The sequence below is a fragment of the Ranitomeya imitator genome, unplaced genomic scaffold (genome assembly GCF_032444005.1).
Source record: "Ranitomeya imitator isolate aRanImi1 unplaced genomic scaffold, aRanImi1.pri SCAFFOLD_1207, whole genome shotgun sequence".
In the NCBI taxonomy this organism is placed as follows: Eukaryota; Metazoa; Chordata; class Amphibia; order Anura; family Dendrobatidae; genus Ranitomeya; species Ranitomeya imitator.
In genome coordinates this window covers 1-21,992 of record NW_027194459.1, presented here as the reverse complement: position 1 = coordinate 21,992, position 21,992 = coordinate 1, and the positions used below count along the sequence as shown (strand labels likewise).

The following is a 21,992-nucleotide window of genomic DNA, read 5'->3' as shown; positions in this document are numbered from 1 at the left end:
ACAAGACAAAATAGACAAGACTAGCACATTCAAGATCATCACAGACACCATTTTTCCTTCTTTATTGAAATACATATCATACACCACATAATTAAAAGTCAGTGGTCCACAAGAGGGAGCCAATGTTTTACAAAGGAATTTGTGCATGCGGTCACAAATGTAGTATGTATGGCCGAACTACTCGTAGGATACTTCAATTTAAACACTTCATGCTGACAGACAGCAGGCAGGCAGGCAGGCAGGCAGGCAGGCAGGGGCCTAATTTTGTAGATGGCACAATATATTAGCAACACTGTTACAAAGGCCTCATTCGGGCCTACATCTTAACACACCTGTTGCAACCAGCAAAGATTGCTTGATTGATTGATTGCATATTGGATGCAATCCAATGCTGAACATGCACAGGTGAAAGCAAGGCACAGGAAATGTTGCAAACGGTCCAGTGAAACTGAGCAAATTGCTACATTTGCCACCTGAAACGTGCTTCTTTGACCCTGAAAAGAATTCTCAGAAAGTGTTAAATGACAACTTGCTGGGCTGATTTCAATTCAATCTGTTTTTGGAAACCGGATCAGAGAAGGGGTGCACTGTTCCCGGAGATACTGCAATAACGGGTCAATGCGTGGAGTGGACAGAGCAAGCTCCATTTCCAGCTCCCTGTTCTAAAAATCCATTTAATATATGGTCCCCAAATAGGGGACGTATCAGATATTAAACTGATAAGAACAGATACTACACTTGATCTTAGCCAAAAGGCCGAGAAGCGATAGCCTGAAATGGTTTGCCACTCCAGACGCCCCATGGCCCACAACCAGGACTCACTGTGGAGAGAGCCCAAAAGATGATTGCCCAGGGGAAGACATTTTTTTTCTAAACTCTGGATGCCTTCTCAAATGGCAGTTCTGGTGTGTGTGGGGGCGTGTGGGGGGTGTGTGGGGGTGTGTGGGGGTGTGTTCAAGTTGGGCCCAACGCGTTTTTAAAAAATCTGCCTAACTCCGCCTAATCTGCATAACTCCGCCTGATCTGCATAACTCCGCCCATCTGAACACACCCTCCATCCCTTTGGCGCTCCAGAGTGCAACTATTAGTGCAAGTCTGCAAATTGCCCCTTTAAAAAAAAAAAAGACAATCCCCCTGCCATGTGGTCTGCTGCTGTTCCAGCAGCAGACTGAAGACGGCGCCATTTTTCTCTGCCTTAGATAAGTCCAGAGCCCATTGTGACACGTGAGAGTTCCGGAGTCAATGGCTGAAGGCCCCATTGTGACAGCAGCAGCAGGTGAAGGTTCCGTGCATAGATTCTATCTACTGCAGGCAGGCAGGCAGGCAGCAGCAGCAGCGCACCCAGTTGGTCAAAAGCATTAGAATACTACTCACACAGTACAAGACAAAATAGACAAGACTAGCACATTCAAGATCATCACAGACACCATTTTTCCTTCTTTATTGAAATACATATCATACACCACATAATTAAAAGTCAGTGGTCCACAAGAGGGAGCCAATGTTTTACAAAGGAATTTGTGCATGCGGTCACAAATGTAGTATGTATGGCCGAACTACTCGTAGGATACTTCAATTTAAACACTTCATGCTGACAGACAGCAGGCAGGCAGGCAGGCAGGCAGGCAGGCAGGGGCCTAATTTTGTAGATGGCACAATATATTAGCAACACTGTTACAAAGGCCTCATTCGGGCCTACATCTTAACACACCTGTTGCAACCAGCAAAGATTGCTTGATTGCTTGATTGATTGATTGCATATTGGATGCAATCCAATGCTGAACATGCACAGGTGAAAGCAAGGCACAGGAAATGTTGCAAACGGTCCAGTGAAACTGAGCAAATTGCTACATTTGCCACCTGAAACGTGCTTCTTTGACCCTGAAAAGAATTCTCAGAAAGTGTTAAATGACAACTTGCTGGGCTGATTTCAATTCAATCTGTTTTTGGAAACCGGATCAGAGAAGGGGTGCACTGTTCCCGGAGATACTGCAATAACGGGTCAATGCGTGGAGTGGACAGAGCAAGCTCCATTTCCAGCTCCCTGTTCTAAAAATCCATTTAATATATGGTCCCCAAATAGGGGACGTATCAGATATTAAACTGATAAGAACAGATACTACACTTGATCTTAGCCAAAAGGCCGAGAAGCGATAGCCTGAAATGGTTTGCCACTCCAGACGCCCCATGGCCCACAACCAGGACTCACTGTGGAGAGAGCCCAAAAGATGATTGCCCAGGGGAAGACATTTTTTTTCTAAACTCTGGATGCCTTCTCAAATGGCAGTTCTGGTGTGTGTGGGGGCGTGTGGGGGGTGTGTGGGGGTGTGTGGGGGTGTGTTCAAGTTGGGCCCAACGCGTTTTTAAAAAATCTGCCTAACTCCGCCTAATCTGCATAACTCCGCCTGATCTGCATAACTCCGCCCATCTGAACACACCCTCCATCCCTTTGGCGCTCCAGAGTGCAACTATTAGTGCAAGTCTGCAAATTGCCCCTTTAAAAAAAAAAAAGACAATCCCCCTGCCATGTGGTCTGCTGCTGTTCCAGCAGCAGACTGAAGACGGCGCCATTTTTCTCTGCCTTAGATAAGTCCAGAGCCCATTGTGACACGTGAGAGTTCCGGAGTCAATGGCTGAAGGCCCCATTGTGACAGCAGCAGCAGGTGAAGGTTCCGTGCATAGATTCTATCTACTGCAGGCAGGCAGGCAGGCAGCAGCAGCAGCGCACCCAGTTGGTCAAAAGCATTAGAATACTACTCACACAGTACAAGACAAAATAGACAAGACTAGCACATTCAAGATCATCACAGACACCATTTTTCCTTCTTTATTGAAATACATATCATACACCACATAATTAAAAGTCAGTGGTCCACAAGAGGGAGCCAATGTTTTACAAAGGAATTTGTGCATGCGGTCACAAATGTAGTATGTATGGCCGAACTACTCGTAGGATACTTCAATTTAAACACTTCATGCTGACAGACAGCAGGCAGGCAGGCAGGCAGGCAGGCAGGCAGGGGCCTAATTTTGTAGATGGCACAATATATTAGCAACACTGTTACAAAGGCCTCATTCGGGCCTACATCTTAACACACCTGTTGCAACCAGCAAAGATTGCTTGATTGCTTGATTGATTGATTGCATATTGGATGCAATCCAATGCTGAACATGCACAGGTGAAAGCAAGGCACAGGAAATGTTGCAAACGGTCCAGTGAAACTGAGCAAATTGCTACATTTGCCACCTGAAACGTGCTTCTTTGACCCTGAAAAGAATTCTCAGAAAGTGTTAAATGACAACTTGCTGGGCTGATTTCAATTCAATCTGTTTTTGGAAACCGGATCAGAGAAGGGGTGCACTGTTCCCGGAGATACTGCAATAACGGGTCAATGCGTGGAGTGGACAGAGCAAGCTCCATTTCCAGCTCCCTGTTCTAAAAATCCATTTAATATATGGTCCCCAAATAGGGGACGTATCAGATATTAAACTGATAAGAACAGATTTTTTTTTTTTTTTTTTCTCCCTCAGATGGGGAATTTCACGGTCTAGAAATCCAAAACCGAAGAAACATACCCAAACAGCTGTGTCAAAATTGAAACACAAAAAGCCGTTCCCATCATCATCGGAAAAATCTTTCTTTTTTCAAAATACATATTTACATAACAAAAGAACAAATCAAGAAGTATTAACAAAATATCTCCACTTTTTAACCTTCCAAATTCCTTCCGCATCCACCTCCCCCTTCCTTTTCTTATCCCACAAAAAACAAACATATATCTTCCCCAAAATCACCTTCACGGTATTTCTAACCTCAATATTCTTCCTCTTGAACACATGCACATTTCTCACATCCCATAACACTTCCTTTATACATGCAAGCATTAACCACAACACTCTCTCCTTCACTCCATCACACAACCCTAAACCAAACATGAACAACTCAAAGGATAAAAAATTCACACCACACAGTTCTTTGCACAAAGGACCCATTCTTCCAATCACATCTCTAGCGTACTGACAATTCCAAAACACATGTATTACACTTTCACACCCACCACAACCTTCTCTCGGACACCTCTCACTCCTCACTAAACCCCTATTTCTCTGAAACTCTCTTACTGGTAACACTCCATGCAATGACTGCCACACAATCTCACTCTGTCTGTTTGTCATACCATCCATCCGTACTTTCTTCCACACCTTTTGTACATCAGCTCCTCTAACCATATTGATATCACACTCTATCTCTCTACACTCAATCATTCTATACACAGCCTTCTTCTTTTCCACTAGTCTTACATCCACATCACACAACTCATACTTCACCAAAAACTTATAAACCCACACATACCATACAGGAACCTCAAAAGCAACCGGACACCTCAAATCCCTTTCTCTCCATTTCAACTTAAACAGATACGCTCCAAATAAATACCTACACATAGATGAAAATTTCCCATCCGCCCTTATCACTTTCAGCACATACACAACAATATTCACACCAAAAAAAACTTCCAAATTTGGAAAACCCAACCCACCTTTCTCCAATCTCTTCACCAAAATTTCTCTCCTAGCCCTCTCCATCTTTGAATTCCATAAAAACACAAACAGAATCCTATTCAAACTCCTCACACACATATACCCTGGTGGAAACACTACTGCTACATACAAAAAAATCGGCAACACCACACTCTTTATAACCAAGATCTTTCCAAAAAACGTAAGGTTTCTCAACCTCCAAAAACACAGCTTCCGCTCAACCTTCTCTTTCGCATCATTCCAACTTTCCTTCCCATCCAACTTCTCTGAAAACTTCACACCCAATATTTTAATAGGCCCATTAACCACATTCACTCCAACATCCCTACTTAAAACACCATTTCCAAATACCTTACACTCACTCTTTTCCCAATTAACCTTAAATGCAGACGCACCACAAAAAAAGGACACTAATAACTTCACCCGCCTCACCGAACATTCTGAATCGCACAATACACACACATCATCCATATAACCACTAACTTTCCACTCTCTACCCCCTCCTCCTGGCACTTGCACGCCCCTAACCACCTTATCTTTCCTCAGCATACACAACAAAGGCTCAATTGCACAAATAAAGGCCACAGGTGACAAAGGACACCCTTGACGAACCCCTGAAAAGACATTCACTCTCCTTCCCACATAACCATTCATCAAAACACAACTGTAAATATCCTTATATAAACTCCTCACTCTCCCAACAAAATCAGCTGGAAAACCCATTCTTAGCAACACACTAAACAAAAACCCATGCGATAATCTATCATACGCCTTCTCAAAATCTAAACTCAACAAAAACGCACTCTTCTTTCGCCCCATACAGTCCCATAGACAATCTCTTAGCATACACACACAATCATGTATACGCCTCCCAGGTACCGCACAACACTGTTCATCCCCAATCACACTCTCTATCACATCACGCATCCTATTCGCCATTAATTTTGCATAGATTTTATAATCACAGTTTAATAACGTTATCGGCCTCCAATTCCTCAAACTCTTCAAATCCCCCTTTTTAGGTATCAACACAACCATTCCCGCACGCATACTCTCAGCCACCTCCATATTTAACCACATATACTTACACACCTCCACAAAGTCATTACCAATCACATCCCACATCACTCGATAAAACTCTACTGGGAGACCATCCTCCCCTGGCGTCTTATTTAGCGCCATACTATTCATCACCTTCCACACCTCATCACTAGTCACCTCACACATCACACTCTCCCTTTCCGTCTCAGACAACTTACTTTCTAACATATTTAACACATCACTCTCCAAACCCTCATCCCTCCACTTCACTGCATACAACTCCTCATAGAACTTAGCCACCTCTTCACACATATCCTCACCACTCACTTCTCTTCCATCCTCCCCATTCAGCACACTCATACTCTGTTTCTTCCCAAACACCTTTTTAAAGAAAAAACGTGAACATTTCTCATCATGTTCCATTTTGTCAATTTTTGCTCTAAAAACTATACTCCTCCCTTTCTCTAACAAAAAGTCATTAATATCCTTTTTCACCTGTAATATCTCTTCTTCCACTTCCATTCCTCCTTCCCTCAACTTATACAATACACTCAAACGTGCATTCAATTTAACAAAATTCTCTCTTTTAATAGCTGCACACTTATACCCTAAACTTTTAAAGAATATTTTTGTTTGTCTCTTCACCCAATCCCACCAAACACAAACATTCCCAAAACCATTTTTACGCTTACACCACCCTTCATACCGTCTTGCATACTCCTTTCTCACATCTTCACTCTCTAACAACTTCACATTTAACTTCCACAACCCTTTCCCAAACACTCCACCAACCTTTATATCCACCTCACACTTCATACACACATGATCAGAAAACAAAACATTTTCTTGCTTATAATCAACAGCAGTTATATTTTTTGAAATAAAGCAATAATCCAACCTAGATTGCACCCTTCCACTCTCAGAAAAAAAAGTATTCAATACAGGACTCACACTACACACACGCTGCATATCACCCAGATCAAAATCACTCACTAACTCCAACAAAGCCTTCCCTGACACATCCACATTCACTTTCCCCACATCACAATTCATATCCCCCACAACCACTACAGGCATCCTCCCTGGAACAAAAAGCTTAACTTTTTCAAATAAAGCTTTACGCTCATTCTTATCAACCGGCGCATAAATATTAATAACACAAAACTTTACATTCCTATACTCAAAATTAGCCAAAATACACCTCCCTACCTCAATCACCAGATAATCATTCAAAACCACCTCTCTCCCTTTAACCAATATTCCCACCCCATCATTCTTATTACATGCACTCCCTGACCACACAGACGCACCATAAGACCATTCATCCCCTTTCACACCATCCACTACCCCACACTCTTGTAAACAAAAAATAGATGCATTTTGCATAGCTAAAAACTCAAAAATTGCAGCTCTCCTAACTTTACTTTTAAAGACTCTAACATTTTGTGAAATTATGGTAAACCCCATATTTACAAAATCCACACTTCAACTAACTACACAGAAAATAAAAGCCTTTGGCCTAAACCAAAGCTCACAAGAGAAAAAAACAACACATTTAGTGCAGTATATGGTAACACTATCCAGCATCACCACTATCCTCCTCCACCATCTGAATTGAACAACAAGTGTCTGACCCACTGATCTCACCACCCTCAGTCCTCCTTCTTGCAGGGCCAATCTTTCTCTGAGGAGTACTACTCTCCACCTCCTCATCATCTCCATCATCCTCCCGCCGACTCTTTTTTGCAGCTCTATCGTCATCTGACTCAAACTCCTCAATATGTTCGGGATTAGACAAATGCTCAGGGCTATCCACCTCCGAAATTTGCGCATCGCTCTCCGCGGCGTCCATTGCCTCACTAAAAGTCATTATTTCAGGCAACTGCCCCTGCACTTCCATTTCAGGAAGATGCGCCTCCACCTCTGCAGCTGCCCTCCAAAACTCCTTCTCTTCCCTCCTCCACTCTTTTTCCTTCTTTTTCTTCTTCTTTTCCTCCTTTTTCTCCTCTTTCTCTGCCCTAGAACATGGCCTCAGACTCACACTCTCTGAATCTGGAGGGGGCATGGCTCTACTCGCACTCCGCCTCCTTCTCTCTTCCTCCTCCCTCTCAATCCTTGCAACTTCTTTTACAATTCTTGCCCTTTCCCTCCTGGCCAACTCTTCCTCCATTTGCTCTTTGTCGGACCGCCTAGGTGCACTATTGGGACAGTCTTTATACATATGTGCACTACTCCCACAGACATCACAGGTTTTAGGCGAAGGACATTGGTTAGCAGCATGCCCCTCTTTCCTGCAATTTCGGCAACACTGTCCTTTAGTACACTCTGTCTGTACATGTCCGAAACAAAAACATTTTCTACAGAAACGAGGCTGTCCTGGGTATGTCAAAAAGCCTCTGTGACCTGCCACAGAGAAATTTGCAGGAGGGTGCCTGAAACCACCCACACTATCAGGGTCCCTCTTCAATTTAACACGAAACGTATATTTACAGTTGAAGATGCCCAAGATATTCACCTGCCGTTCTCCTAACTTTACATACTCACAATATTGCGAGAGAAAGCTCTGCAACAAAGCCGGGTCCGTGAAGGGGTTATACACAGTCACAGTTACCTCTTTTTCTTGTAACCCAAACAGTGGTATCCAGCCAACTCCTTCCAGAAGAGGATCCTCAGCATTAGCCCGTAGCCACTCAAACACATTCAGGCAAACGTTTTGGTCCACAAAAGTCACGTCGTAATTACCTTGACGAGGAAATTCGTTGCAACTGAAGATCTCCGTACGCTTTGCTCCAGCCTTTTCCTCGATGAGATCCCGGATGATGAATACCACGTTGTTCTTGGCTCCATTGCTCGGGTCCACGGTCAACCGGATGGTGTTCTTGACAAAATTCATAGCGATGGACTGTCGGTATATTCTACCACAGCAGAAAGAAGAAAACTTCCCACGAGGGACGTCACTCGGACACGGCCTATAGCCGGGGGATCACAACCGGATGCAAGGGGACTAAGCCGACTCCCCAATAGCAGCAGGGGGGTGAAGTCCCACCAGAGGTGAGACGATCCCCCCAGGCCAAGGAGCCGGGTACCCCAAGCACCTCTCAGCCAAGACCAGGGCAATAAACCCTGATCTTAGCCAAAAGGCCGAGAAGCGATAGCCTGAAATGGTTTGCCACTCCAGACGCCCCATGGCCCACAACCAGGACTCACTGTGGAGAGAGCCCAAAAGATGATTGCCCAGGGGAAGACATTTTTTTTCTAAACTCTGGATGCCTTCTCAAATGGCAGTTCTGGTGTGTGTGGGGGCGTGTGGGGGGTGTGTGGGGGTGTGTGGGGGTGTGTTCAAGTTGGGCCCAACGCGTTTTTAAAAAATCTGCCTAACTCCGCCTAATCTGCATAACTCCGCCTGATCTGCATAACTCCGCCCATCTGAACACACCCTCCATCCCTTTGGCGCTCCAGAGTGCAACTATTAGTGCAAGTCTGCAAATTGCCCCTTTAAAAAAAAAAAAGACAATCCCCCTGCCATGTGGTCTGCTGCTGTTCCAGCAGCAGACTGAAGACGGCGCCATTTTTCTCTGCCTTAGATAAGTCCAGAGCCCATTGTGACACGTGAGAGTTCCGGAGTCAATGGCTGAAGGCCCCATTGTGACAGCAGCAGCAGGTGAAGGTTCCGTGCATAGATTCTATCTACTGCAGGCAGGCAGGCAGGCAGCAGCAGCAGCGCACCCAGTTGGTCAAAAGCATTAGAATACTACTCACACAGTACAAGACAAAATAGACAAGACTAGCACATTCAAGATCATCACAGACACCATTTTTCCTTCTTTATTGAAATACATATCATACACCACATAATTAAAAGTCAGTGGTCCACAAGAGGGAGCCAATGTTTTACAAAGGAATTTGTGCATGCGGTCACAAATGTAGTATGTATGGCCGAACTACTCGTAGGATACTTCAATTTAAACACTTCATGCTGACAGACAGCAGGCAGGGGCCTAATTTTGTAGATGGCACAATATATTAGCAACACTGTTACAAAGGCCTCATTCGGGCCTACATCTTAACACACCTGTTGCAACCAGCAAAGATTGCTTGATTGATTGATTGATTGATTGCATATTGGATGCAATCCAATGCTGAACATGCACAGGTGAAAGCAAGGCACAGGAAATGTTGCAAACGGTCCAGTGAAATTGAGCAAATTGCTACATTTGCCACCTGAAACGTGCTTCTTTGACCCTGAAAAGAATTCTCAGAAAGTGTTAAATGACAACTTGCTGGGCTGATTTCAATTCAATCTGTTTTTGGAAACCGGATCAGAGAAGGGGTGCACTGTTCCCGGAGATACTGCAATAACGGGTCAATGCGTGGAGTGGACAGAGCAAGCTCCATTTCCAGCTCCCTGTTCTAAAAATCCATTTAATATATGGTCCCCAAATAGGGGACGTATCAGATATTAAACTGATAAGAACAGATACTACACTTGATCTTAGCCAAAAGGCCGAGAAGCGATAGCCTGAAATGGTTTGCCACTCCAGACGCCCCATGGCCCACAACCAGGACTCACTGTGGAGAGAGCCCAAAAGATGATTGCCCAGGGGAAGACATTTTTTTTCTAAACTCTGGATGCCTTCTCAAATGGCAGTTCTGGTGTGTGTGGGGGCGTGTGGGGGGTGTGTGGGGGTGTGTGGGGGTGTGTTCAAGTTGGGCCCAACGCGTTTTTAAAAAATCTGCCTAACTCCGCCTAATCTGCATAACTCCGCCTGATCTGCATAACTCCGCCCATCTGAACACACCCTCCATCCCTTTGGCGCTCCAGAGTGCAACTATTAGTGCAAGTCTGCAAATTGCCCCTTTAAAAAAAAAAAAGACAATCCCCCTGCCATGTGGTCTGCTGCTGTTCCAGCAGCAGACTGAAGACGGCGCCATTTTTCTCTGCCTTAGATAAGTCCAGAGCCCATTGTGACACGTGAGAGTTCCGGAGTCAATGGCTGAAGGCCCCATTGTGACAGCAGCAGCAGGTGAAGGTTCCGTGCATAGATTCTATCTACTGCAGGCAGGCAGGCAGGCAGCAGCAGCAGCGCACCCAGTTGGTCAAAAGCATTAGAATACTACTCACACAGTACAAGACAAAATAGACAAGACTAGCACATTCAAGATCATCACAGACACCATTTTTCCTTCTTTATTGAAATACATATCATACACCACATAATTAAAAGTCAGTGGTCCACAAGAGGGAGCCAATGTTTTACAAAGGAATTTGTGCATGCGGTCACAAATGTAGTATGTATGGCCGAACTACTCGTAGGATACTTCAATTTAAACACTTCATGCTGACAGACAGCAGGCAGGGGCCTAATTTTGTAGATGGCACAATATATTAGCAACACTGTTACAAAGGCCTCATTCGGGCCTACATCTTAACACACCTGTTGCAACCAGCAAAGATTGCTTGATTGATTGATTGATTGATTGCATATTGGATGCAATCCAATGCTGAACATGCACAGGTGAAAGCAAGGCACAGGAAATGTTGCAAACGGTCCAGTGAAATTGAGCAAATTGCTACATTTGCCACCTGAAACGTGCTTCTTTGACCCTGAAAAGAATTCTCAGAAAGTGTTAAATGACAACTTGCTGGGCTGATTTCAATTCAATCTGTTTTTGGAAACCGGATCAGAGAAGGGGTGCACTGTTCCCGGAGATACTGCAATAACGGGTCAATGCGTGGAGTGGACAGAGCAAGCTCCATTTCCAGCTCCCTGTTCTAAAAATCCATTTAATATATGGTCCCCAAATAGGGGACGTATCAGATATTAAACTGATAAGAACAGATACTACACTTGATCTTAGCCAAAAGGCCGAGAAGCGATAGCCTGAAATGGTTTGCCACTCCAGACGCCCCATGGCCCACAACCAGGACTCACTGTGGAGAGAGCCCAAAAGATGATTGCCCAGGGGAAGACATTTTTTTTCTAAACTCTGGATGCCTTCTCAAATGGCAGTTCTGGTGTGTGTGGGGGCGTGTGGGGGGTGTGTGGGGGTGTGTGGGGGTGTGTTCAAGTTGGGCCCAACGCGTTTTTAAAAAATCTGCCTAACTCCGCCTAATCTGCATAACTCCGCCTGATCTGCATAACTCCGCCCATCTGAACACACCCTCCATCCCTTTGGCGCTCCAGAGTGCAACTATTAGTGCAAGTCTGCAAATTGCCCCTTTAAAAAAAAAAAAGACAATCCCCCTGCCATGTGGTCTGCTGCTGTTCCAGCAGCAGACTGAAGACGGCGCCATTTTTCTCTGCCTTAGATAAGTCCAGAGCCCATTGTGACACGTGAGAGTTCCGGAGTCAATGGCTGAAGGCCCCATTGTGACAGCAGCAGCAGGTGAAGGTTCCGTGCATAGATTCTATCTACTGCAGGCAGGCAGGCAGGCAGCAGCAGCAGCGCACCCAGTTGGTCAAAAGCATTAGAATACTACTCACACAGTACAAGACAAAATAGACAAGACTAGCACATTCAAGATCATCACAGACACCATTTTTCCTTCTTTATTGAAATACATATCATACACCACATAATTAAAAGTCAGTGGTCCACAAGAGGGAGCCAATGTTTTACAAAGGAATTTGTGCATGCGGTCACAAATGTAGTATGTATGGCCGAACTACTCGTAGGATACTTCAATTTAAACACTTCATGCTGACAGACAGCAGGCAGGGGCCTAATTTTGTAGATGGCACAATATATTAGCAACACTGTTACAAAGGCCTCATTCGGGCCTACATCTTAACACACCTGTTGCAACCAGCAAAGATTGCTTGATTGATTGATTGATTGATTGCATATTGGATGCAATCCAATGCTGAACATGCACAGGTGAAAGCAAGGCACAGGAAATGTTGCAAACGGTCCAGTGAAATTGAGCAAATTGCTACATTTGCCACCTGAAACGTGCTTCTTTGACCCTGAAAAGAATTCTCAGAAAGTGTTAAATGACAACTTGCTGGGCTGATTTCAATTCAATCTGTTTTTGGAAACCGGATCAGAGAAGGGGTGCACTGTTCCCGGAGATACTGCAATAACGGGTCAATGCGTGGAGTGGACAGAGCAAGCTCCATTTCCAGCTCCCTGTTCTAAAAATCCATTTAATATATGGTCCCCAAATAGGGGACGTATCAGATATTAAACTGATAAGAACAGATACTACACTTGATCTTAGCCAAAAGGCCGAGAAGCGATAGCCTGAAATGGTTTGCCACTCCAGACGCCCCATGGCCCACAACCAGGACTCACTGTGGAGAGAGCCCAAAAGATGATTGCCCAGGGGAAGACATTTTTTTTCTAAACTCTGGATGCCTTCTCAAATGGCAGTTCTGGTGTGTGTGGGGGCGTGTGGGGGGTGTGTGGGGGTGTGTGGGGGTGTGTTCAAGTTGGGCCCAACGCGTTTTTAAAAAATCTGCCTAACTCCGCCTAATCTGCATAACTCCGCCTGATCTGCATAACTCCGCCCATCTGAACACACCCTCCATCCCTTTGGCGCTCCAGAGTGCAACTATTAGTGCAAGTCTGCAAATTGCCCCTTTAAAAAAAAAAAAGACAATCCCCCTGCCATGTGGTCTGCTGCTGTTCCAGCAGCAGACTGAAGACGGCGCCATTTTTCTCTGCCTTAGATAAGTCCAGAGCCCATTGTGACACGTGAGAGTTCCGGAGTCAATGGCTGAAGGCCCCATTGTGACAGCAGCAGCAGGTGAAGGTTCCGTGCATAGATTCTATCTACTGCAGGCAGGCAGGCAGGCAGCAGCAGCAGCGCACCCAGTTGGTCAAAAGCATTAGAATACTACTCACACAGTACAAGACAAAATAGACAAGACTAGCACATTCAAGATCATCACAGACACCATTTTTCCTTCTTTATTGAAATACATATCATACACCACATAATTAAAAGTCAGTGGTCCACAAGAGGGAGCCAATGTTTTACAAAGGAATTTGTGCATGCGGTCACAAATGTAGTATGTATGGCCGAACTACTCGTAGGATACTTCAATTTAAACACTTCATGCTGACAGACAGCAGGCAGGGGCCTAATTTTGTAGATGGCACAATATATTAGCAACACTGTTACAAAGGCCTCATTCGGGCCTACATCTTAACACACCTGTTGCAACCAGCAAAGATTGCTTGATTGATTGATTGATTGATTGCATATTGGATGCAATCCAATGCTGAACATGCACAGGTGAAAGCAAGGCACAGGAAATGTTGCAAACGGTCCAGTGAAATTGAGCAAATTGCTACATTTGCCACCTGAAACGTGCTTCTTTGACCCTGAAAAGAATTCTCAGAAAGTGTTAAATGACAACTTGCTGGGCTGATTTCAATTCAATCTGTTTTTGGAAACCGGATCAGAGAAGGGGTGCACTGTTCCCGGAGATACTGCAATAACGGGTCAATGCGTGGAGTGGACAGAGCAAGCTCCATTTCCAGCTCCCTGTTCTAAAAATCCATTTAATATATGGTCCCCAAATAGGGGACGTATCAGATATTAAACTGATAAGAACAGATACTACACTTGATCTTAGCCAAAAGGCCGAGAAGCGATAGCCTGAAATGGTTTGCCACTCCAGACGCCCCATGGCCCACAACCAGGACTCACTGTGGAGAGAGCCCAAAAGATGATTGCCCAGGGGAAGACATTTTTTTTCTAAACTCTGGATGCCTTCTCAAATGGCAGTTCTGGTGTGTGTGGGGGCGTGTGGGGGGTGTGTGGGGGTGTGTGGGGGTGTGTTCAAGTTGGGCCCAACGCGTTTTTAAAAAATCTGCCTAACTCCGCCTAATCTGCATAACTCCGCCTGATCTGCATAACTCCGCCCATCTGAACACACCCTCCATCCCTTTGGCGCTCCAGAGTGCAACTATTAGTGCAAGTCTGCAAATTGCCCCTTTAAAAAAAAAAAAGACAATCCCCCTGCCATGTGGTCTGCTGCTGTTCCAGCAGCAGACTGAAGACGGCGCCATTTTTCTCTGCCTTAGATAAGTCCAGAGCCCATTGTGACACGTGAGAGTTCCGGAGTCAATGGCTGAAGGCCCCATTGTGACAGCAGCAGCAGGTGAAGGTTCCGTGCATAGATTCTATCTACTGCAGGCAGGCAGGCAGGCAGCAGCAGCAGCGCACCCAGTTGGTCAAAAGCATTAGAATACTACTCACACAGTACAAGACAAAATAGACAAGACTAGCACATTCAAGATCATCACAGACACCATTTTTCCTTCTTTATTGAAATACATATCATACACCACATAATTAAAAGTCAGTGGTCCACAAGAGGGAGCCAATGTTTTACAAAGGAATTTGTGCATGCGGTCACAAATGTAGTATGTATGGCCGAACTACTCGTAGGATACTTCAATTTAAACACTTCATGCTGACAGACAGCAGGCAGGGGCCTAATTTTGTAGATGGCACAATATATTAGCAACACTGTTACAAAGGCCTCATTCGGGCCTACATCTTAACACACCTGTTGCAACCAGCAAAGATTGCTTGATTGATTGATTGATTGATTGCATATTGGATGCAATCCAATGCTGAACATGCACAGGTGAAAGCAAGGCACAGGAAATGTTGCAAACGGTCCAGTGAAATTGAGCAAATTGCTACATTTGCCACCTGAAACGTGCTTCTTTGACCCTGAAAAGAATTCTCAGAAAGTGTTAAATGACAACTTGCTGGGCTGATTTCAATTCAATCTGTTTTTGGAAACCGGATCAGAGAAGGGGTGCACTGTTCCCGGAGATACTGCAATAACGGGTCAATGCGTGGAGTGGACAGAGCAAGCTCCATTTCCAGCTCCCTGTTCTAAAAATCCATTTAATATATGGTCCCCAAATAGGGGACGTATCAGATATTAAACTGATAAGAACAGATACTACACTTGATCTTAGCCAAAAGGCCGAGAAGCGATAGCCTGAAATGGTTTGCCACTCCAGACGCCCCATGGCCCACAACCAGGACTCACTGTGGAGAGAGCCCAAAAGATGATTGCCCAGGGGAAGACATTTTTTTTCTAAACTCTGGATGCCTTCTCAAATGGCAGTTCTGGTGTGTGTGGGGGCGTGTGGGGGGTGTGTGGGGGTGTGTGGGGGTGTGTTCAAGTTGGGCCCAACGCGTTTTTAAAAAATCTGCCTAACTCCGCCTAATCTGCATAACTCCGCCTGATCTGCATAACTCCGCCCATCTGAACACACCCTCCATCCCTTTGGCGCTCCAGAGTGCAACTATTAGTGCAAGTCTGCAAATTGCCCCTTTAAAAAAAAAAAAGACAATCCCCCTGCCATGTGGTCTGCTGCTGTTCCAGCAGCAGACTGAAGACGGCGCCATTTTTCTCTGCCTTAGATAAGTCCAGAGCCCATTGTGACACGTGAGAGTTCCGGAGTCAATGGCTGAAGGCCCCATTGTGACAGCAGCAGCAGGTGAAGGTTCCGTGCATAGATTCTATCTACTGCAGGCAGGCAGGCAGGCAGCAGCAGCAGCGCACCCAGTTGGTCAAAAGCATTAGAATACTACTCACACAGTACAAGACAAAATAGACAAGACTAGCACATTCAAGATCATCACAGACACCATTTTTCCTTCTTTATTGAAATACATATCATACACCACATAATTAAAAGTCAGTGGTCCACAAGAGGGAGCCAATGTTTTACAAAGGAATTTGTGCATGCGGTCACAAATGTAGTATGTATGGCCGAACTACTCGTAGGATACTTCAATTTAAACACTTCATGCTGACAGACAGCAGGCAGGGGCCTAATTTTGTAGATGGCACAATATATTAGCAACACTGTTACAAAGGCCTCATTCGGGCCTACATCTTAACACACCTGTTGCAACCAGCAAAGATTGCTTGATTGATTGATTGATTGATTGCATATTGGATGCAATCCAATGCTGAACATGCACAGGTGAAAGCAAGGCACAGGAAATGTTGCAAACGGTCCAGTGAAATTGAGCAAATTGCTACATTTGCCACCTGAAACGTGCTTCTTTGACCCTGAAAAGAATTCTCAGAAAGTGTTAAATGACAACTTGCTGGGCTGATTTCAATTCAATCTGTTTTTGGAAACCGGATCAGAGAAGGGGTGCACTGTTCCCGGAGATACTGCAATAACGGGTCAATGCGTGGAGTGGACAGAGCAAGCTCCATTTCCAGCTCCCTGTTCTAAAAATCCATTTAATATATGGTCCCCAAATAGGGGACGTATCAGATATTAAACTGATAAGAACAGATACTACACTTGATCTTAGCCAAAAGGCCGAGAAGCGATAGCCTGAAATGGTTTGCCACTCCAGACGCCCCATGGCCCACAACCAGGACTCACTGTGGAGAGAGCCCAAAAGATGATTGCCCAGGGGAAGACATTTTTTTTCTAAACTCTGGATGCCTTCTCAAATGGCAGTTCTGGTGTGTGTGGGGGCGTGTGGGGGGTGTGTGGGGGTGTGTGGGGGTGTGTTCAAGTTGGGCCCAACGCGTTTTTAAAAAATCTGCCTAACTCCGCCTAATCTGCATAACTCCGCCTGATCTGCATAACTCCGCCCATCTGAACACACCCTCCATCCCTTTGGCGCTCCAGAGTGCAACTATTAGTGCAAGTCTGCAAATTGCCCCTTTAAAAAAAAAAAAGACAATCCCCCTGCCATGTGGTCTGCTGCTGTTCCAGCAGCAGACTGAAGACGGCGCCATTTTTCTCTGCCTTAGATAAGTCCAGAGCCCATTGTGACACGTGAGAGTTCCGGAGTCAATGGCTGAAGGCCCCATTGTGACAGCAGCAGCAGGTGAAGGTTCCGTGCATAGATTCTATCTACTGCAGGCAGGCAGGCAGGCAGCAGCAGCAGCGCACCCAGTTGGTCAAAAGCATTAGAATACTACTCACACAGTACAAGACAAAATAGACAAGACTAGCACATTCAAGATCATCACAGACACCATTTTTCCTTCTTTATTGAAATACATATCATACACCACATAATTAAAAGTCAGTGGTCCACAAGAGGGAGCCAATGTTTTACAAAGGAATTTGTGCATGCGGTCACAAATGTAGTATGTATGGCCGAACTACTCGTAGGATACTTCAATTTAAACACTTCATGCTGACAGACAGCAGGCAGGGGCCTAATTTTGTAGATGGCACAATATATTAGCAACACTGTTACAAAGGCCTCATTCGGGCCTACATCTTAACACACCTGTTGCAACCAGCAAAGATTGCTTGATTGATTGATTGATTGATTGCATATTGGATGCAATCCAATGCTGAACATGCACAGGTGAAAGCAAGGCACAGGAAATGTTGCAAACGGTCCAGTGAAATTGAGCAAATTGCTACATTTGCCACCTGAAACGTGCTTCTTTGACCCTGAAAAGAATTCTCAGAAAGTGTTAAATGACAACTTGCTGGGCTGATTTCAATTCAATCTGTTTTTGGAAACCGGATCAGAGAAGGGGTGCACTGTTCCCGGAGATACTGCAATAACGGGTCAATGCGTGGAGTGGACAGAGCAAGCTCCATTTCCAGCTCCCTGTTCTAAAAATCCATTTAATATATGGTCCCCAAATAGGGGACGTATCAGATATTAAACTGATAAGAACAGATACTACACTTGATCTTAGCCAAAAGGCCGAGAAGCGATAGCCTGAAATGGTTTGCCACTCCAGACGCCCCATGGCCCACAACCAGGACTCACTGTGGAGAGAGCCCAAAAGATGATTGCCCAGGGGAAGACATTTTTTTTCTAAACTCTGGATGCCTTCTCAAATGGCAGTTCTGGTGTGTGTGGGGGCGTGTGGGGGGTGTGTGGGGGTGTGTGGGGGTGTGTTCAAGTTGGGCCCAACGCGTTTTTAAAAAATCTGCCTAACTCCGCCTAATCTGCATAACTCCGCCTGATCTGCATAACTCCGCCCATCTGAACACACCCTCCATCCCTTTGGCGCTCCAGAGTGCAACTATTAGTGCAAGTCTGCAAATTGCCCCTTTAAAAAAAAAAAAGACAATCCCCCTGCCATGTGGTCTGCTGCTGTTCCAGCAGCAGACTGAAGACGGCGCCATTTTTCTCTGCCTTAGATAAGTCCAGAGCCCATTGTGACACGTGAGAGTTCCGGAGTCAATGGCTGAAGGCCCCATTGTGACAGCAGCAGCAGGTGAAGGTTCCGTGCATAGATTCTATCTACTGCAGGCAGGCAGGCAGGCAGCAGCAGCAGCGCACCCAGTTGGTCAAAAGCATTAGAATACTACTCACACAGTACAAGACAAAATAGACAAGACTAGCACATTCAAGATCATCACAGACACCATTTTTCCTTCTTTATTGAAATACATATCATACACCACATAATTAAAAGTCAGTGGTCCACAAGAGGGAGCCAATGTTTTACAAAGGAATTTGTGCATGCGGTCACAAATGTAGTATGTATGGCCGAACTACTCGTAGGATACTTCAATTTAAACACTTCATGCTGACAGACAGCAGGCAGGGGCCTAATTTTGTAGATGGCACAATATATTAGCAACACTGTTACAAAGGCCTCATTCGGGCCTACATCTTAACACACCTGTTGCAACCAGCAAAGATTGCTTGATTGATTGATTGATTGATTGCATATTGGATGCAATCCAATGCTGAACATGCACAGGTGAAAGCAAGGCACAGGAAATGTTGCAAACGGTCCAGTGAAATTGAGCAAATTGCTACATTTGCCACCTGAAACGTGCTTCTTTGACCCTGAAAAGAATTCTCAGAAAGTGTTAAATGACAACTTGCTGGGCTGATTTCAATTCAATCTGTTTTTGGAAACCGGATCAGAGAAGGGGTGCACTGTTCCCGGAGATACTGCAATAACGGGTCAATGCGTGGAGTGGACAGAGCAAGCTCCATTTCCAGCTCCCTGTTCTAAAAATCCATTTAATATATGGTCCCCAAATAGGGGACGTATCAGATATTAAACTGATAAGAACAGATACTACACTTGATCTTAGCCAAAAGGCCGAGAAGCGATAGCCTGAAATGGTTTGCCACTCCAGACGCCCCATGGCCCACAACCAGGACTCACTGTGGAGAGAGCCCAAAAGATGATTGCCCAGGGGAAGACATTTTTTTTCTAAACTCTGGATGCCTTCTCAAATGGCAGTTCTGGTGTGTGTGGGGGCGTGTGGGGGGTGTGTGGGGGTGTGTGGGGGTGTGTTCAAGTTGGGCCCAACGCGTTTTTAAAAAATCTGCCTAACTCCGCCTAATCTGCATAACTCCGCCTGATCTGCATAACTCCGCCCATCTGAACACACCCTCCATCCCTTTGGCGCTCCAGAGTGCAACTATTAGTGCAAGTCTGCAAATTGCCCCTTTAAAAAAAAAAAAGACAATCCCCCTGCCATGTGGTCTGCTGCTGTTCCAGCAGCAGACTGAAGACGGCGCCATTTTTCTCTGCCTTAGATAAGTCCAGAGCCCATTGTGACACGTGAGAGTTCCGGAGTCAATGGCTGAAGGCCCCATTGTGACAGCAGCAGCAGGTGAAGGTTCCGTGCATAGATTCTATCTACTGCAGGCAGGCAGGCAGGCAGCAGCAGCAGCGCACCCAGTTGGTCAAAAGCATTAGAATACTACTCACACAGTACAAGACAAAATAGACAAGACTAGCACATTCAAGATCATCACAGACACCATTTTTCCTTCTTTATTGAAATACATATCATACACCACATAATTAAAAGTCAGTGGTCCACAAGAGGGAGCCAATGTTTTACAAAGGAATTTGTGCATGCGGTCACAAATGTAGTATGTATGGCCGAACTACTCGTAGGATACTTCAATTTAAACACTTCATGCTGACAGACAGCAGGCAGGGGCCTAATTTTGTAGATGGCACAATATATTAGCAACACTGTTACAAAGGCCTCATTCGGGCCTACATCTTAACACACCTGTTGCAACCAGCAAAGATTGCTTGATTGATTGATTGATTGATTGCATATTGGATGCAATCCAATGCTGAACATGCACAGGTGAAAGCAAGGCACAGGAAATGTTGCAAACGGTCCAGTGAAATTGAGCAAATTGCTACATTTGCCACCTGAAACGTGCTTCTTTGACCCTGAAAAGAATTCTCAGAAAGTGTTAAATGACAACTTGCTGGGCTGATTTCAATTCAATCTGTTTTTGGAAACCGGATCAGAGAAGGGGTGCACTGTTCCCGGAGATACTGCAATAACGGGTCAATGCGTGGAGTGGACAGAGCAAGCTCCATTTCCAGCTCCCTGTTCTAAAAATCCATTTAATATATGGTCCCCAAATAGGGGACGTATCAGATATTAAACTGATAAGAACAGATACTACACTTGATCTTAGCCAAAAGGCCGAGAAGCGATAGCCTGAAATGGTTTGCCACTCCAGACGCCCCATGGCCCACAACCAGGACTCACTGTGGAGAGAGCCCAAAAGATGATTGCCCAGGGGAAGACATTTTTTTTCTAAACTCTGGATGCCTTCTCAAATGGCAGTTCTGGTGTGTGTGGGGGCGTGTGGGGGGTGTGTGGGGGTGTGTGGGGGGTGTGTTCAAGTTGGGCCCAACGCGTTTTTAAAAAATCTGCCTAACTCCGCCTAATCTGCATAACTCCGCCTGATCTGCATAACTCCGCCCATCTGAACACACCCTCCATCCCTTTGGCGCTCCAGAGTGCAACTATTAGTGCAAGTCTGCAAATTGCCCCTTTAAAAAAAAAAAAGACAATCCCCCTGCCATGTGGTCTGCTGCTGTTCCAGCAGCAGACTGAAGACGGCGCCATTTTTCTCTGCCTTAGATAAGTCCAGAGCCCATTGTGACACGTGAGAGTTCCGGAGTCAATGGCTGAAGGCCCCATTGTGACAGCAGCAGCAGGTGAAGGTTCCGTGCATAGATTCTATCTACTGCAGGCAGGCAGGCAGGCAGCAGCAGCAGCGCACCCAGTTGGTCAAAAGCATTAGAATACTACTCACACAGTACAAGACAAAATAGACAAGACTAGCACATTCAAGATCATCACAGACACCATTTTTCCTTCTTTATTGAAATACATATCATACACCACATAATTAAAAGTCAGTGGTCCACAAGAGGGAGCCAATGTTTTACAAAGGAATTTGTGCATGCGGTCACAAATGTAGTATGTATGGCCGAACTACTCGTAGGATACTTCAATTTAAACACTTCATGCTGACAGACAGCAGGCAGGGGCCTAATTTTGTAGATGGCACAATATATTAGCAACACTGTTACAAAGGCCTCATTCGGGCCTACATCTTAACACACCTGTTGCAACCAGCAAAGATTGCTTGATTGATTGATTGATTGATTGCATATTGGATGCAATCCAATGCT

The 21,992-nt window shown here is 45.2% G+C and overlaps 11 non-coding genes and 1 pseudogene across 11 annotated transcripts; all 12 read right to left on the bottom strand.

The window, feature by feature from the left end:
* Window positions 1–577: 577 nt before the first annotated feature.
* Window positions 578–768, bottom strand: LOC138655081 (U2 spliceosomal RNA). The gene has a single exon (XR_011316662.1). It is a non-coding gene; the product is annotated as a U2 spliceosomal RNA (small nuclear RNA).
* A 1,196-nt stretch (window positions 769–1,964) lies between these two features.
* LOC138655080 (U2 spliceosomal RNA) lies at window positions 1,965–2,155 on the bottom strand. Its single transcript, XR_011316661.1, has one exon. It is a non-coding gene; the product is annotated as a U2 spliceosomal RNA (small nuclear RNA).
* A 1,196-nt stretch (window positions 2,156–3,351) lies between these two features.
* LOC138655119 (U2 spliceosomal RNA) lies at window positions 3,352–3,567 on the bottom strand (annotated as a pseudogene).
* A 6,341-nt stretch (window positions 3,568–9,908) lies between these two features.
* Window positions 9,909–10,099, bottom strand: LOC138655079 (U2 spliceosomal RNA). Its single transcript, XR_011316660.1, has one exon. It is a non-coding gene; the product is annotated as a U2 spliceosomal RNA (small nuclear RNA).
* A 1,172-nt stretch (window positions 10,100–11,271) lies between these two features.
* On the bottom strand, window positions 11,272–11,462 carry LOC138655078 (U2 spliceosomal RNA). The gene has a single exon (XR_011316659.1). It is a non-coding gene; the product is annotated as a U2 spliceosomal RNA (small nuclear RNA).
* Window positions 11,463–12,634: 1,172 nt separating this feature from the next.
* Window positions 12,635–12,825, bottom strand: LOC138655077 (U2 spliceosomal RNA). The gene has a single exon (XR_011316658.1). It is a non-coding gene; the product is annotated as a U2 spliceosomal RNA (small nuclear RNA).
* A 1,172-nt stretch (window positions 12,826–13,997) lies between these two features.
* LOC138655076 (U2 spliceosomal RNA) lies at window positions 13,998–14,188 on the bottom strand. Its single transcript, XR_011316657.1, has one exon. It is a non-coding gene; the product is annotated as a U2 spliceosomal RNA (small nuclear RNA).
* Window positions 14,189–15,360: 1,172 nt separating this feature from the next.
* On the bottom strand, window positions 15,361–15,551 carry LOC138655121 (U2 spliceosomal RNA). Its single transcript, XR_011316699.1, has one exon. It is a non-coding gene; the product is annotated as a U2 spliceosomal RNA (small nuclear RNA).
* A 1,172-nt stretch (window positions 15,552–16,723) lies between these two features.
* Window positions 16,724–16,914, bottom strand: LOC138655109 (U2 spliceosomal RNA). Its single transcript, XR_011316689.1, has one exon. It is a non-coding gene; the product is annotated as a U2 spliceosomal RNA (small nuclear RNA).
* A 1,172-nt stretch (window positions 16,915–18,086) lies between these two features.
* On the bottom strand, window positions 18,087–18,277 carry LOC138655098 (U2 spliceosomal RNA). The gene has a single exon (XR_011316678.1). It is a non-coding gene; the product is annotated as a U2 spliceosomal RNA (small nuclear RNA).
* A 1,172-nt stretch (window positions 18,278–19,449) lies between these two features.
* Window positions 19,450–19,640, bottom strand: LOC138655086 (U2 spliceosomal RNA). Its single transcript, XR_011316667.1, has one exon. It is a non-coding gene; the product is annotated as a U2 spliceosomal RNA (small nuclear RNA).
* Window positions 19,641–20,812: 1,172 nt separating this feature from the next.
* LOC138655075 (U2 spliceosomal RNA) lies at window positions 20,813–21,003 on the bottom strand. Its single transcript, XR_011316656.1, has one exon. It is a non-coding gene; the product is annotated as a U2 spliceosomal RNA (small nuclear RNA).
* Window positions 21,004–21,992: the final 989 nt, after the last annotated feature.